The sequence below is a fragment of the Microtus oregoni genome, unplaced genomic scaffold (genome assembly GCF_018167655.1).
Source record: "Microtus oregoni isolate MIOR12 unplaced genomic scaffold, Mior012 000164F_ref0000179, whole genome shotgun sequence".
Taxonomy (NCBI): Eukaryota; Metazoa; Chordata; class Mammalia; order Rodentia; family Cricetidae; genus Microtus; species Microtus oregoni.
This window is the reverse complement of record NW_024544819.1, coordinates 597,846-615,892: the sequence shown is the minus strand read 5'-3', so window position 1 is coordinate 615,892 and position 18,047 is coordinate 597,846. Positions and strand designations below refer to the sequence as shown.

At 41.1% G+C, this 18,047-nt stretch overlaps 1 pseudogene; it reads left to right on the top strand.

Annotated features, from left to right (window-relative positions):
• Nucleotides 1–14,080: 14,080 nt before the first annotated feature.
• LOC121445199 lies at nucleotides 14,081–14,990 on the top strand (annotated as a pseudogene).
• Nucleotides 14,991–18,047: the final 3,057 nt, after the last annotated feature.

Genomic DNA, 18,047 nt, shown 5'->3' with positions numbered 1-18,047 from the left:
TAAGGATTTGTTTGGGAAAGGTGTGTAGGGAAATGCAAGGGCAGGTCTTATCAGTTTCCATTCCCAGAAACTGATTAGGTATGCTCAGCTTTTGGAAAGCTTGATAACTGGCTTTGTGGTATCTTTATCCCATCATACCCTGGCAGCAACCGTTTGATGCTTGTCACCTTCCCGTTGGAGGGGTGACTGAGCAATGATGTCAAATCAATGGCCCTGAGATGGGATGAAATCCCGATGAGAGACTACTTGGCTAAGAGGGTGAATCCCGAACAGGCTGAGATGACCTTAATTGGCTTTTATTTTAAAGATTGATTTGTTTTTATGTGTATGAGTGCTGGCATTGAACCATGTTGGTGCAATGACTGTGGAAGCCAGAAGAGGGCATCAGATACCCATTAACTGGAGTTATAGATGCCTGCAAGCTACCATGAGGGTGCTGGGAATTTGACACAGATCTTCTGCAAGAGCCACTGATGCCCTTAACTACTGAGCCATCTCTCCTGCCCTAATCTTTCATAGCTTTAAATAGACTCTTCAAACAGCATTGTATGGGATTTCAGACTATACTTACATCTTTGGAAAACCATCCAGAGGTCAGTATTGAGTGTTCTGAATCTCTAGCTTTTCCAGGATTAGCATTGTGACTGCATGATACAGAACTAAAAGGCATGCCACTAATGTCACCTACTTCTGTGTTGATCTGAGGTTTTCTGGCAAGATGACTGCTTGAAAGATGCTGGAGGCTGGAGTTCTAGGTTAACCTCAGTCACACAGTGAGTGCTCTTGCCAGGCACCTTGAGGATGACCTCTCAAAAAGGCTTAGAAGTCATGCCTTCCTGGAGAGAGGAGTGGCCCCACTGGGAGTCCATACAGCATTGTAAGCATGCATAGGCACTTGCTTTTCTTCTGCTTCTCTCTCTCTCTCTCTCTCTCTCTCTCTCTCTCTCTCTCTCTCTCTCCTCTCTCTTTATAAAGACTTATTTATTTTTATTTTTGTCAGTGTGAGTATATTCCTGTATGTGTATCTATGTGGCATGCGTATGAATGCCTGGTGCCTGCAGAGTCCAGAAGAAGGTGTCAGATTCCCCAAGATTGGAGTTACAGATGACTGTGAGCCACTGTGTGTAGGTGAAAGTTTTTGTTCTGCCTCATCCTGCAGCATTTATTCCCAAAGAAACATACAGAGGCTTATATTCATTATAAACTGATTGGCCTATTATCTCAGGCTTACTATTAATTAGCTTTTCCAACTTGAATTAATCCACAATTCTTATCTATGTTTAGCCATGTGGCTTTGTACCTTTTCTCAGTATAGCATTTTCATCTTACTTCCTTTGCATCTTGGTGGTGACTGAAGACTGAGCCTTTCCTCTTCCCAGAATTCTCCTAGTCTGGTTGCCCTGCCTATATTTCCTGCCTGGCTACTGGCTAATTAGCCAATATAAGTGACAAATCTTTACAGGGTACAAGAGCATTATCCCATAGCATTATGTGTGTGTTGGGAACTGAACTTGGGAATACTGGAATTGCAGAGTGCCCTTAACTGCTGAGTCCTCTCTCCATCCCCAGTCTTCCAGTCTTAAGAAATGTTTTTAGTGCCTTTGTTGACAGTGGTTTATCATAGAATTAGAAGTGATATCAATCATTGCCAGCCATCTTGCACAGAATGGGCATTAATCTAAGATTCTATTTATTAATGTAGTATAGTTAAATAGTATTTGATTAAAGAGTCCCTTGCTTATTTTCTGTGCAGTCCTACTGCAGTTGAAAGAGCTTTCTTCTGTGTTGGAGTCTTTGGGATATTTCCTACTTCTGGTCTACCCTGTGCCTCTTTCTGTGCCTGCTGATCACTTTCTCCAGGAAAGCTTGTATTTACCTATTCTGGAGATGTGAACCCCATCTATAAGAAGGTTTGGTAAACTTTACCTTTCCAGAATAAGTATTTAATATATATTCACAAAACTGCTTCAGTTGATGGGGGTGGAGTGTTCATGGCATTGCCTTCCTTGTGATGGCATAAAAATCTGTTCTGCTTAATAATGGAAATCGGCTGGATTTTTTTTCTTAGAGATTTCTATAGAGATTTTTATCACAGAAACTGGGACTTCTTATGAACCTGGTGCTACAAAGGCAGAAAACAGGCTGGCGTGTCAGACCAAGATGGATGGGAGAACAGAGGCTGAACAAAGTGGAAGTGTAGGTTTGTGTTTCCCCTGACTATTCAAATACATCTAATACAATTCGTTCCAGTGCTGAGGACAATCAGACTCCGTATCTCTGAACTCTTTGACTGACAAAGCGAAGAAAAAGAAACAAGGTACAACTCAGGGAAAAAAATTTATCCATTCATCAAAATTAATCCACAGGAATAAAGAAAGCTAGCTGTACAGAAGAAAAAGGGAAATGCATTTCAGTTTTATCTTTCTCTACAAGTTGAAGCCCAATGTTTATGGGAAAGCAAGGCTCAGAACATTTTACTTTTGATGTTTCTAAACACTGTTCTTGAACTTGCACATTGTTGCTTTGGCTTTTAACATCAGTCCCTGAAGGTGATTCTTGCTTATTCTGTTCTTTCTCTTTTTAAGAACTTTTCCTTTTGTTGTTAAAGAGGAATAAATCCTGATAGGCAGATGGTAAGAGTCAATGCTTTTTCTTGCAGAGAAGTGCACCAAATACGCCTCAGTGAAAAAGCCCCCTTTCAAAAGAGTGTTATTGTTCAAAATCCCATTATGGCACCTACGTACTCTGCAGAGATAATTATAGGTACCAACTATGAATGAAGGAAGGAACTAACAAATGAATAAACAAATGAAAGCACTTGGCCCTTTTTATCACCCAAAGGGATAGAACTCTTCAAAGGTTTTTCTGACAGTTGACTGACATCTGACAGGGATTTTTAAACCCTTCTCTTTAAAGATCTTCCTGGGGACTGGAGGTTCTGACCCTGCATTTGTTGCCTTTGTGCGAGCTCCTCAATGGAAAGATGCTATCAGGTGCATGAGTGACCGGGATTCCGCTCACAAAGACAAAGGTTGCGTAGGGTTTATAGGGACTCATAACATCTGCAGCATCTAGGCAGAACAATAAGGTTGCTTTTTATTTTTTTTTTAAAAAAATCCTCCTGGAAACATGAGTATAAAGGTTAAGAGAGAAAAACCAAAACCAAAACCATAAAACCCTTTTATTTTCTCATTCAAAGTCCAGAGTGCTAAGTACCATACAAAGAGGCCCACAGATTTTACTTACTCAATTATCAGAAAATTTCTACTTTTAAAAGCCTTCATTTGGCCATAGCACATGGGAGGGGGTGGGAAACTCACTTCAGAAGAGAATAAATTGCTGCTCTTGCAGAGGACCTGGGTTTGGTTCCCTACACCCCACGGCAGCTCACAACTGCTATAATTCCAGTTGCAGGGGATCTGGTGCCTAGTTTTGGCCTCCACACATACCAGTCATGTACACCCATACAAGAAAACTCTCACACACAAGAAACAAGCAAAGTGAGAAGACAATATATTGAAGAGCTTAACCCAACTCATATAGCTTCCAATTAAAAAAATACTTAGGAACACCTGTCTAAGCTCCTCCTGACAAGTCATCCCAACTTGCTTGGGCATTTCTGGCACATTCTTGAGTGGTTTTCTCACAGAGGCAGTCACCAGAAGCTGTTTCTTATTTTGAAAACCTGAATACCTGTAACTTCTACATAACAGAAAACCACAAAGCATGCAATCAATCAATTCCTAGGGAAAAAAATAGGCGTTTCAACTCCTGCAAGTATTTGAAAACAAATTTTGTGACCCTTCTGAAGTCTTCCCTTCCAAGCTCCTACCTGATATTAAATACATTTTCTTTCTTGTAGGATACAGTCTTCAGTGTAATCAGGCTGACTACCCCTGGATACAATGATGGTCTCTGTCTATAAATTCCATTTTTTTCAGTTAAGTAAGTTCAGTTACTTAAACAAAGTGGTTATAGATCGTCCCTATGCATCTGACATACTAGGAGAACCTTGGAAAATGTTTCACTTGAAGACATTCAATTTCAGTTGATATGAGACTGGCACTTAGTCATCAGTATCTTCTAAAAGGCCTTCCACTGTAGTAGTAAGACAGCATTGGCTAACTCGGGTAGGAATTTAAGACAAAAGTCACAGTTACCTAATAAATGCACAACATGGCCCCGATGAGTATTGACTGAGACTATCTTAGCATTTTTAGAAAAAAAAAATGTTACCATTTATCAAACACTTCCTTAGTGCCTGGCATCAGGATAACTGTGATCTCATTTAAATATAAAATATGTAAAGGAAAATTCACAGCTCACAGCCACTAAGTAACATAGCCTAGGTGATACTGGATAGAATAGAAAGTCAAGGAGATCCCACACCATGTTGCTGGGACCTTGGGGAATCTTTCTTTTGTCTTTTTGTCTTTAGGAATAAGAGCTTGAAGTAGCAGTGGTCCACAACAAGGGGAAGATGTTGTTAGTCTTCAACAGGCCTATACATCAAAGCTCAATGGAGGTCTTTCACTGTCCAAATCACTGGGGATATGGCACTCAGAGGACCCCAGTAGGACAGGGATTTTAGACCATTGTCCTTTCTTCTCATCCTTGCCCACAGAGCATTGCCCACAGAGCATCATAGAGGAACCACAGCTACAGATAGAGGAGAGGGTTCTCAGAGGCCAAGTGGTCTAGCTATAGTTGCATTTGGTACAGAGACAGGCAGGAGGATTTTATGTAAGTCCCTATCTTGGTCCTCACCTTCATTTCCCTTTTGTGTTTCAATGAAAGAGTAGGGGCCTTTCTGTAGATGGAAACTTCTGTCCCACCTAGTTCCACAGCCATTCATTCCCAAAGAAACACACTGAGGCTTGTATTAAACTGTTTGGCCTATTGCTCAGGCTTATTCCTAACTACGTCTTACAACTTAAATTAACCCATAATTCTTATCTATGTTTAGCCATGTGGGTTTGTACCTTTTTTTCAGTAAGGCATTCTCATGTTGCTCCCTTTGCTTTTGGATGATGACTGCCTCTCCTCTTCCCAGAATTCTCATAGTCTTATCACCCCGCCTATACCTTCTGCCTGGCTATTGGACAATCAGTGTTTTATTAAACTAATATGACTGAAAAATCTTTACAGTGAGCAAGAGCATTATCCTACAGTACCTTTCTCTAAGGAAGATGAGGACTGATATTCATAATTGACTAAAGAATTGATCATTTATGACATTTTGATGGCTCCATTCTCAGTGCTTATTCCTAAAATCCTCCAAGGATTGAAGAGCTCTATGCTGGCCAATGTTATGTAAACTTGACACAGTTATTTAAGAGGAGGGAACCTCAATTGAGAAGATGCCTCCATAAGATCAGACTGTAGGAAAGACTGTAGAACATTTTCGTAGTTAATGATTGCTCTAAAAGGGTGCAGCTCATTGTGGGTGGGACCAATCTGGGCTCCTGATCTTGGTTTCTATAAGAAAGCAAGCTGGGCAAGTCATGATGAGCAAGTCAGTAAGCAGCACTCCTCCATGGCCTCTGCATAAGCTTCTGTCTCCAGGTTCCTGCCCTGTTTGAATTTCTGTCATGACTTCCTTTGATGATGAACAGTGATCTGGTAGTATAATCCAAATAAATTCTTTCCTCCCAAGTGGCTTTTAATCATATTGTTTTAGAAACCATAACCAGGACACTCCCCATCCTCTGCTCCCAAATTCTGTTCTGATGTCCATGAGATTTCTTATTAAGGGTAGAGATGGAAAGTTTAGAGACCCCAGGTGAATGTTTCTCATTACTTTGCTTTATAATAGATAAGTTAAAAGGGTCAGTTTTTTTTTTTTAAAAATCAAAACCTTTGATTTCCTAGGTTTACCAGGATTTGATTCCTTACTGATTATTCTAGCCTGTTGCCTTGTAAGCATTCAATGACTTGAGTAAAAACCACTCTGTTATTTGTATGTCTTGACAGTGCCAGGTAGCAACCAAGTATTGACTGAATTAATTTTTTTAATCCATCGCAAAGATTAAATTCGTATCGCATTGACATATTAGTCATAGTCAATCTATGTTGCTTGAGTCTGTTCATTGCATGTTTCAGTTTGGTTACTTCAGGAACTGACCTTGAGGGCAGGGTATTATTTTCAGGTCACAAAATAATTGACCTAGAAAAGAAAAATTTATGCAGATAAAGAAGAAAAAAGTAATTGGGAAATCCTAAAGCCTCCTTCCACAGTGGGTTAGTTTAATTGCATAGAGAAATAGTAGAAAATAATGCTAAATACAAACCTTAGAATTAACCCACCTAAGAGTAAAGGTGGTGGTGGTATTTATCCTCCATACGTATTGTGTGCCCATCTACGTGTATGAACCATCTCTGACTACTCTTGGGTATGTGTCTCCTTTAAATATGCTTGTGTTTGGCAAGTGCTCTACCAAGGAACTCCTACAACTCATAAACACTTTCAGTAATGTAGCAGGATATAAGATTAACTAAAAAAAATCAATTGTCCTCCTTTACATAGATGATAACTGGGCTGAGAAAGAAATCAGAGAAACATCACCTTTCACAATAGCCACAAATAGCATAAAATATCTCAGAGTAACTCTAACTAAACAAGTGGAAGACTTGTATGACAAGAACTATAAATATTGGAAGAAAGAAATTGAACAAGACACCAGAAAGTCAAAAGATCTCACATGCTCTTGGTTAGGTAGAATTAATATAGTAAAAATGGCAACCTTGCCAAAAGCAATCTACAGATTCAATACAATGCCCATCAAAATCCCAGAAAAATTCTTCACAGACCTCAAAAGAACAGCACTTAACTTCATGTGGAAAAGCAAAACACCTAAGATAGCCAAAACAATCCTGTACAATTAAGGAACTTCTGGAGGCATCACAATCCCTGACTTCAAACTCTACTACAGAGCTACAGTATTGAAAACAGCCTGGTATTGGCATAAAAACAGACAGGAGGACCAATAGAACAGAATTGAAGACCCGGATATTAATCCACACATCTTCGAACACCTGATTCTTGCCAAAGAAACAAAAAATATAAAATGGAAAAAAGAAAGCACATTCAACAAATGGTGCTGGCATAACTGGGTATCAACATGTAGAAGAATAAAAATAGATCCGTATCTATTACCATGTCCAAATGTATCAAAGACCTCAACATAAAGATAGCCACACTGAACCTTATAGAAGAGAAAGTGGGAAATACACTTGAATGCATTGGCACAGAAGACTACTTGCTAAATATAACCTCAGTGGCACAGACACTGAGAAAAACTATTAATATTGGGACATCCTGAAACTGAAAAGCTTGTGTAAAGTAAAGGACACAGTCAACAAGACAAAATGGCAACCTACAGAATAAGAAAAGATCTTCATCAAACCCACATCAGACAGAGGACTGATCTCTAAAATATACTAAGGACTCAAGAAATTGGTCATCAAAAGAAAAAAATTATTCAAAAAAAATGGGATAGAATTCTCAACAGAGGAATCTAAAAATGGCTGAAAGAGACTTAAGGAAATGCTCAACATCCTTAGCCATCAAGAAATTCAAGTAAAAACAACCCTGAGATTCCATCTTACACCTGTAAGAATGGCCAAGATCAAAAACACTGATGACAACTTATGCTGGAAAGGATGTGGTGTAAAGGGAACACTCCTACATTGCTGGTGGGATTGCAAACTGGTACAGCCCCTTTGGATATCAATATGGCAATTTCTCAGAAAATTAGGAAACAATCTACTGCAAGACCCAAAGGATATACCCAAAGGATGCTGAATCATACCACGAGGACATGTGCTCAACTATGTTTATGGCAGCATTGTTTGTCATAGCCAGAATCTAGAAACAACCTAAATGCTCCTCGACCAAAGAATGGATAAGGAAAATGTGGTACATTTACACAATGGAGTACTACACAATGGAAAAAAATGATGACATATTGAAATTTGCAGGCTAATGAATGGATCTAGAAACATAATATTGAGTGAGGTAACCCAGACCCAGAAAGACAAATATCATATGTATTCACTCATTAGTGACTTTTAAAAGCAAAGAAAACCAGCCTACAGTTCACAATCCCAGAGAACCTAGACAATAATGAGCATTCTAAGAGACATATATGGATCTAATCTACATGGGAAGTAGAAAAAGACAAGATCTCCTGATTAAATTGGGAGCATGGGGATTTTGGGAGAGGATTGAAGGAGAGGAGAGAGGAAGGGAAGGGAGCAGAGAAAAATGTATAGCTCAATACAATCAATAAAAAGTACTTGTGTTCTGAATATGTAATCCTAGTAGTTGGAAAACTGAGGCAAGAGGGTTGAAATTTTAAAGTCAGACTGAGCAATGTAATAACATCCTGTTTAAGAAGAAATAAGATCACAAAACTGGGAGTACAAAGTCCGGGTGAGCAATGCTGAAAGGCCTATGTGTCAGGGAAGTGTGGTGTTCAGATTAAATGTGGTAAGTGAAGTTACTAGAGTGTGACAGAGCCCAGGAAGCAGAAGGTTCTGGGCTTGTTCCCCATCACTACCTTGAAAAATAATACTTTGGTTATAATTATTTTTTCAAAAAATTTGAGTCCATAATCTCTTTTCTAAAGTATTTGTATCATCATCATCATCATTATTATTAGTTGTTGTTGAGGTAGGGTCTCACTATGTAGAGAAAGTTAGCCTGAACTCATAGTGATCTGCCTGCCTCTGCCTCCCGAGTACTGGGATAAAAGGAGTGCACAATCATACCCATCAACTTACTTTATTTGAATTAAATCTCTATGTACTTAGTGGTCATATCCAGCACATTGCTAGCTTATTCACTGCAGAGTGATGAAAAGATTTATAGTGAGAACTCAAGTATTTAGATTACAGCATTGTACCACTTTAAAACAAAAGGTTGGTGAGATGGTTCAGTGGTTAGAGGCAGTTTGCAGTTCTTGCTCTTATGCAGATGCAACATGTTCTTCCTTCCTCTGGAAATGCTTGGTCTTACAGAATTCCCTCTCATATCCATGTGTCAGAACATGAGCACCTAAAAAGGTATATATGTGTTCCCATCAGACAACAAAAGCCAGCTCTCACTAATACATCTTGCAATGTGGTGACAACAAGCCAGCCGAGATGTCCTTATAACTACCACAGCTGAGATCTGACCATAGCCAATAGGACTCTATGTACAAGAACTGTTCAAATACGCCCAATCAATAGAACCAAGAGGTCCGTGAATGTTACCTTGTGTTAAGTCTAAAGATTTTTCAGAGTTGGGCGATATTGTTATGCACGATAGTTCACGAAAGTATCTGACTGGGTTTCAGGGAAGAATTTCTACTATTTATTGGAAGAGTCTTTTCTGTAAATGAGACCATGTGTTTTGTTTGTTTTTGTTTTTTTGAGCAAGAGAATGATTTTGAGGAGTCTCAGAAAATGGTAAGAATAAATGTACAGTTGGGTTAACAATATAGTACACTGAGGGAAATTTAAACAGATCAGTTGTGTTGAGGCCAAATGATGACGGGTTGAGGAGTCTACTCATCAAGGAGGTTCTTATGTTTGAGGTTTAAGGCAGGTGTCTCACTCACTCTGCTAAGAAATTTTCATTGTTCACCGCAAGCTCACAGCTTTATCAACTAATTAGAACACCATGGTGCCTCCGACTTGTCTCCACAAAGGCTAATTGGCTTTGATCACGTTCATTCATTTCATCCAAGTATATATCCAGCTAGGTATTAAAAAGATCATAGAGCCAAAAGCCAAGCTTACTTCTCTTGAAAAGCTTGAGGTGTCTTTGATACCTAAATATGGAGGAAATAGGGGGAAATGCAGAGCAGAAAATGATTCATGGACAAACTTGAATTCTGAGTGTTCCAGGTGGTCAAAAAGAATGACTGCGAATTTCTACTCAAGGAGGGGAACTGCTAAAATGACCTCAAATCTGACACCATAGTAGTATCTTAAAAATTGACTGGTTTCTTTTCTTTTTTGGATTATTCTTTTCTTTCTTTATTTTTTAAGGCAATCCTTTCTCATTTTACATTTCAATCTCTGTTCCCCCTCCTTCCCGAAAGATCAGAGAAGCAGGGGAGCATCCACCAGCAACTCTTTTTCCTACCTGTCTTCTTTTTTTTTTGAAATAAAGACAATGAGAGCAAGTAGTTCAATGACACCAATATATACCTAAGTGCTGGGAATGGATAAACTTATTTTAAAAGATAATCCAGTCTTTAGAATATCCTTGCAGTAGAGCATTATTGTCTCTCTGGTCAAAGCAGCTATGGTCACCAAGTAGCGTATGCTCATATGGCAAGAGAGGACAAGCTGGGCTTTGAACCTTAGCAGCCACTACCAATTGACACAGTGCTGACTCTTACTATAAAGCTATGTGTTTCATAAATGAATTTAAGATTTTTTAAAAATTTGATTTCTTGGTATTTTATGCGTGAGTGTTTTGTCTCTATGCGTATATGTATGACACTGCATGCTTGGTGTCTGTGAGGTCAGAATAAGGGGGTCAGAACAGGGCATCAGGTCTACAGGAACTCGTGTTACGAATGTTTGGGAACCACCATGTGGATGCTGAGAATCGAACCTGGTTTCTCCGCAAGAGCCACCAGTGCTCTTAACCCCTGGGTCATATTACCAGCCCCAAAGGAGTCTTTAAATGACAAATTGATAACTCACTTCTGTCTCACTTGCTCATTAGCTGGCGATACCATTGCATCCCTCTAGCAATCATATTCATATTTCATACTTCAACATAGGACTAAATTGATTTTGATTGCTATGGATATTTTGCTAAGTAAAATGGAATCAGGACTTCATTACATCACGAGAGACCAGTAACTCAATAACTGACTCAGTATGTGTCCACTTTTTTGCCCATCACTTAAACTACAGATTATTTGATAAAGCTCAAAGCACAGGATTGAGACTGCTTGAAAGCATGCTGGCCCTGCAGGATGTTTCTGCTTGTTTTATTTTTGAGACAGGGTCTCACTATATAGCTCTTGTTGTCCTGGAACTCACTATGTAGACCTGGCTGGCCTCAGACTCACAGAGATCCTTTTGCTTCCGCCTCCCAAGTGCTGGGATTAAAGGCGTGCACCATGCCCAGCTTGCAGGGTTTTAACTTTCCTTCACCACTCTTATTTGAGCACACCTATCGCCTTCAGCCAGGAAGAAAGCAATTTGTATTGAGAAGAACGCAGAAGAATATACCTATGACAAGGATATTCTTGTATCTAATACCTGCTGTAGCGTAGGCAGAGATGCAAAGAATCTTCACGTGTGGCTTTCCAAGTTGTTTGCTGGTTTGTTTCACTTGGTCTTCCAGTAAACTATATTCAGTGCTGACCTCTTCTAAAGAAAATCACAGATAAATTAGCTTCCAATAACAACTAGGAACTGACCTCATTATGCTAAACTTCTCATCCTTAAATGGCTCAGATTCAGTTAAAACTTTGAAACCTTTTATATAGGCCAGAGTAGCAATGGGACCTGCTACTGATTGAAAATACATTATTTGACAGTCTATAATCTAAGCTTTCTTTCCCTTAGTCTATTTTTTTTGGGGGGGTGTATAGTGATACTCTATTTATGTTTTAATAAATAAAGATTGCTTAAAGATCAGAAGGGCAAAGCTAAACCACTAGAGGTCAGGTAGTGGTGGCACACACCTTTAATCCCAGGATTTGGTAGACAGAGGCAGATGGATCTCTGTGAGTTCAAGGCCACCCTAGGCTACACAAAATCAATGCAGAAACAAATCCAGGGGATAGTGCCTCTCTCCTTTAATCCCAATACTAGAGAGTCATATATCTTTAATCCCAGCACTAGAGGGACTATAAAATGGGAGGAGAGAGAGGCTTACTTTGCATAGTCTGTGTAGTCTGCTTGGTGTGTTTTGTCTGCAGTTGCCCAGTCTTGTAAGTGATTCCTCTTATGTATGTTGTGAATATGTGTTATTATCATTGGCTAATAAAGAAGCTGCCTTGGCCTATGACAGGGAAGAATATAGCAAAGTGAAAATGCAAGCAGAGATAGAGGAAGAAAGAAGGCGGAGTCAGGCAGACGCCATGAAGCATCTGAAGGAGAAAGGTGCCTACTGGTAGGCCACAGCCTTGTCGTAATACACAGATGGATAGAAATGGGTTAATTTAAGATATAAGAGCTAGCTAGAAATATGCCTGAGACATCGGCCAACCACTATTGTAATTAATATAGTTTCTGTGTGATTATTAGGGTCTGGGTGGCTGGGAAATGAATGAGCAGTCTCTATTTACAAATGGTGCCAATGTGGGCTAACTACACAAAAAAAAGAGTTAAGCATGGATTCTTGGTAGCTGCATTTTTTGTTTTCAGATAGGCTTTGTTTGCTGGAAGTGAGCAGAGGCACGCCTCCTTTGCAGGTAAGACTTCTCTAGTGGCTTAGCTGCTTTGCTTTTATGGTTTTTGGGTTGAACTCTAATATCTGAGTTTTTATTATTTGTATTACAGGTAGGTGGTGGGCTGGTACTGGGATTTGAACCCAGGGTCCTGTACCTGCTAAGTAAGCACAGGCTTAGCTCTTCTTACTGCACTACACCCCCAGCCTCTCATTTACTCTTCAAAGCAATCTTCTGAAGTAGGAACTGTTGTAATCCCATTCTAAAGACTGAAATAAGGACTGGGGAAATGGCTTAAAGGGTAAGGGCTTGTGTAACAGACATGAAGATCTGAGTTCTGATCCTGAGGACCTGTGTACTGGTATGATGCTATGTGTCTAAACCTCAACACTGGTGGAGCTTGGACACTCACTGATGGGCCAGTTTAGCCGAAATAGTGGGTTACAGCTCTGGTGAGAGATTCTCAAGAAATCTCCAGGAAAGTAATTGAAGAAGTTAACCTATGTCGACCTTTGGTCTCCACATGTATCCACACAGGACCATGCACACATGCATCTACTACACATCCAAATAGAAAGAACAGGTCCAAAGATTGTTAGTAATATATAATAGCCACATACTTCAGCTTAGTTCTCAGAATGTTTTGTCACCCTTTGAGGACATCGTTCATTAGGTAGGCATGGCTATGCTTTTGTTTAATGCCGAAGCTGACCATTTCACACTTGGGGTTCACCCACTGCATGTTTTCCATTTTGGAATTAGATGCTTGTATTTGATATTTGGTAGAATGTGCCTGTAATCGTGCAACCGGGGAGGCAGAGGCAGGGGGATTGTTACAAGTTGGAGGTCAGTTTGTTCTATGTAGGGCAAAAGGGCTACATAGCAAGATCCTATATCAAGAAACAAAATCAAAGAGAACAACGGAAAAGGTGTCACTGTTTAGTAATAGACCAGTGAGTCCAGCAGAAGCTGTGTTTGTGAGTGGTAGCTGGGAAGAGTCCCAACTGCCCCAGCCCAGCTGTGCTATATGTCAGGGAAAGCAAAGCTTCTAGCAGAGCTCCACCGCAGGATTTTGTAGGATACTAATTATTTTGTTGGCTCCTCTTGAGGAATACTGATTTTATTATTTTTTTAAAAAGGCCTATCTGTAGAATCTCCCCCAATCCCAGTCTAAGATTATTTCTGTCTTAATTAGCATATCAATGGGTACTACAGGATTAATAAAAGATTACCCTTGGAAGGTGCTTAGAGTTTAGAATGTCCACGCTCCTCTTCTTGTTTCTTCTCGTTTCATGTTCCATTTTGGAATCCAGTGGGTACCCTCTTGATTGCAGCCCTGAATATATGTGTTGGTGGCAGCTGCTAAGGGAATAAGCAGGACACAGCAGATGTGCCAACAACTAGGGTGGACTCAGCTCAGATTGAAATTGCTTTTCAAGTGAGTCTGAGCCAAACAGCTCTCAGACATCCGTACGTGTTACTTTATTAAGCTAAAATGTTAGTTAAAAACACAATAAATGTATGCTAGACTTAGCGAGCTTTAGAAATATTTCAAATATCTTGGTTGGAAGATCAAGTTTAAAAATAAGGGGTTCCACTTCTTTCATCAGGCGGCCTCATTAGAGTGATGTCATCTTTAAACCCTGAGTGGCAAACCCTGACACACTACCATGATGCCCGGGAAAGACAGGGCATACTGGAAGTCCAACTGCTTCCTTAAGAGCATCCAACTTTTGGATAATTGCTCAAAATGCTTCACTGTGAGAGCAGACAATGTGGGTTCCAAAGAGATGCAGCAGATCCTCATGTCCCTGTGGGGGAAGGGCTGTGGTACTGATGGACAAGAACACCATGATGCTCATGGCCATCTGAGGGCATCTGGAAAACAACCCAACTCCAGAGAAAAAGCTTCCTCATATCCAGAGAAATGTGGGCATTGTGTTCACCAAGGAGGATCTCACTGAAGTTAGGGGTATGCCGCTGGCTAATAAGGTGGTGGCTGGTGCCCATGCTGGTGTGAGGTCATTTGCCAGTCCAGAGCATTAGTCTGAGGTCCCGGAAAACCTCTTTCTCCCCGACGTTACCACTAAAAATCTCAATGTATGGAACCATTGACATTCTGAAACAAAATAGGAACTAGCGAAGTCACGCTGCCTAACATGCAGAATATCTATCCCTTCCCCTTTGGGGTAATCATACAGCAGGGGTTTAACAGCAGAGTTTACCCGGAAGTGCTTGACATCACAGAGCAGACTCTACACTCCCACTTCCTAGAGAATGTCCGAATGTTGCCAGTGTTTGCGGATTGGTTACTGGACTGTTGCATTTTTGGCACACTCTATCGTCGGTAGGTACAAGAGGGCCCCGGCATTGTCTGTGGAGACTGAGTATGCCTTCCGACTTGCTAAAAACCTCAAGGCCTTCCTGCTTGCTCCATCTGCATTGGGGGCTGCTGCCCCTGTGGCTGCTGCCCTTGCCCCATCGCTGCCTTGTTTTGCTGCTGCAGCCGCCCCAGCCAAGGCTGAAACCAAGGGAGAGTTGGAGGAATCAGATGAAGATATGTGATTTGGTCTTGTTGACTGATTCCCTCAAAGGAACCAACCCAGCTAGCTTAATTTGAGAAACATAAAACCACTTCTCTCACAGGAAAACCCACAGAAAAGGCTAGCCTTTTCACAGAGTCTGAATCAAAATCCAGCGAGCCTGAATGGGACTGACCTAGGCCCCCTATATGTATGTAACAGTTGTGTAGCCTGGTCTACTTATGGGACTCCTAACAATGGCAGCAGGGGCAGTCTCTATTGCTTCGGCTCTCTCCTGGGCACCTATTCCTTGGATTGGATTGCCTTGCTCAACTTTAATACAAGGGGTGGGGCGGGAGGAGAGGACGATGCTTAGTTTTCCTGCAATTTTATATGCCATGCTTTGTTGATATCCATGGGAGGCCTGCCCCTTTCTGAACAGAAAAGAGGAGGGGTGAATTGGGATGAGGCAGAGGGGAGGTGGGGGGTATGGAATAGAAGGAGAGGAGAGCAGAAAAACTGGTAGGGCTGTAAAATAAAATTGAAAAAAAAAAACAAATTTAAAAACTGAAAAAAAAAGTGTTAGGCTTTCATGTATGCCTAGGCTCCGGGGCACATGCCACCTGCTATGCACTTCCTCTCTGTAGTCCCTGGCCACATAACTTCCCTCAGACAGAAGGTGGTCATCCTTTAGTCTTAGCCTCCATCACTTCAACCAAGGCTTTGAGGTTGATGCCCAGACTAGATTCAGACTGGAGATTCCTTTTTAACTTATTTGAGGTCCAGTGTAGTGGTCTGGAGTTTCCCGGGCTCCTCAAAGTGGTTCCTTCTATTTTTTTTAAATAAATAATATTTATTTTTATTTTACATGCATTGGTTTTTCTGACTGCATGTTTGTGTGTATGATGCTGCTGGATCCTGGAGTTACAGACAACTGTGAGCTGCCATGTGGGTGCTGGGAATTAAACCCGGGTCCCCTGGAAGAGCAGTCAGTGCTCTTAACTGCTGAGCCATCTCTCCAGTACTGACATGCAAAGATTTCCTCGAGGCAAGCACTCAGCCCTGATGGAGAAGGTCACAGCGTTTCCCTTTTCTGTATGTTCCCACTTCCAGCGTCACAGACACCACCAGGGATCTCTTTTCGCCCTTAGGATGGGCTTGGTGTACAACACTGAGCACTCCCTGAATCCACTTCCCATGCAGGTTTTACACGAGTTTTTAATGAGCTAAAATCCTTCTTCTATTACAGGACTGTGAGGATGACAGGGTATGACGGCCACACCCTGTCCACCAATTATTGATGAAGATATTGAGGCTGTATCAAATGCAATGACCTGGTGAGTCTTGCTTGAAATAGTGACTGGCCTAGCTGGTGACTGGCTCACCCTCTGATGTGCTGCCTCTCTGGAGGGACATGGGTGTATGTCAGAATTGTCTAGGGAGCTTGCTAAATCCTGCTTTGGATCTGTAGGCCCAGGGTAGGGCCAGTCCGGGTATCAGATGGTTTTTGACCTGTAATAGTGACTCTGTAGTGCTTACACAAGTGCTGCATGGATCGAAGACTCAGTCATAGGCCACTGTTCCTCATTCTCATGCTAGGAATGTGCCCCCTTACTGTCCACAGGACTCAGTGACAGCCTCCCTCACCCTTCTCTTATCATTCCCGTTTCACGTCTTTTTTCTAACATTTATCTTGAGTTATTCTCTGCCTATTTGCCCTGTTTCATGCATTTTGGCTTCTTTACAACTAGGTTAAAAACATCTTTGGGTGGAACTGTATCCTGAATTTTCATAACTGTGAATATATATAAATTATTAACCAATATGTGTAGACTGAGGACACCTTTCCCATCAGTTTGACTGGCACATGCCAAGAGAGCTTATCTGACTTTCTTATTTACGGATATGTAAAAAAGAAAATTGGCTGTCATTGCTATTGTTCTCCCCAGTGGCGCTTGCCTCCTTTTCTGGGTTTTCGCAATTTTTTTTTCTCAGACTTTCTGAAACACCATTTGCTTTCTTCAGCCAGGACCGGTTCTAGCTAGTTGTTGCTTAGCAATAATAATGACATGTTGAGACTCATCTGATGGACTTTGAACACCCTGAGCAGAGGCTGGCCAAGGGCAAGTGGTTGGCTAATTGTGGCCTGCAGACCCAGTGCCTGTGAGGAAGGAAAGAGGCTGACGCTTCTGCACTAAGCATTCGAGATTGCATCGGTGGTAAAAATCACATTTCAAAAACTGAGTAGAAATAAAACCTTAATATGCAGGCCATTTTCATGTCTTTGAAACATCTGGCAGTTACCTGGCCTAAAATCACATATTCTTCCTTAGAATCTCACAGGTTATTTACACGACGTTTGGCTTCTGCTTTCTAGAATTCTCTGTGGATGATGGATGATGATGGCCACAGCACCGATGGAATGGCCACTTGTAAAATGTCACTTTTAAACACAGCCATTTGTGAATGATTACAGTTTATGTTTGCTGTCCCCTTTTTATTATATCTCCGAGTGAACTCATACGCCTGGGGCCTTTTGGGTCAAGTTGAAGTTCACGGTGGATCGCAAGCACTGGGTTATAAAATCCTTCTAAGTAAGGGTTTCAGTTGGAAACCTCGGGACTGTTTGCTTGCCTTTAGGGAGGCTAATACTGCTGGAGAGGGACTCACTCCTTTTAGCCCAGAACCTGTGGTCGTGTTGTGATTAGTGATGATAGGTAGACCTATGGAGGATGTTGTCCTTACCGATGGCTGTTTCTCTTGTCACACTGGCATTGTTATTCCTATTTCCCAGAACACCATGCTCTTGAGTCTCCTTAGCATCGGACAGAATGGGCCAAGGGACTGGAAAGACGGTGCAAGCAAGGAGAGAGGTGAGGATAATCCCAAAGGGAGATGGAGAAGCTAAGGTGTCCGCTGTTACCAAGGAGCCACATGGTGTAGATGAGTTCATGCTGCTAGGAGCTGAAAATTCATTTCCAAGAGACTCAAGTGGTAGGAAAGACTGTGGTCAGTGACATTTTATTTAGTGCTTGGGTCGTTAAGGAAATTAGCCTACATGTAATTAACTCATTCTCCCATTGACTTAATTAAAAGAGATCCGCCCATCCCTGTGATT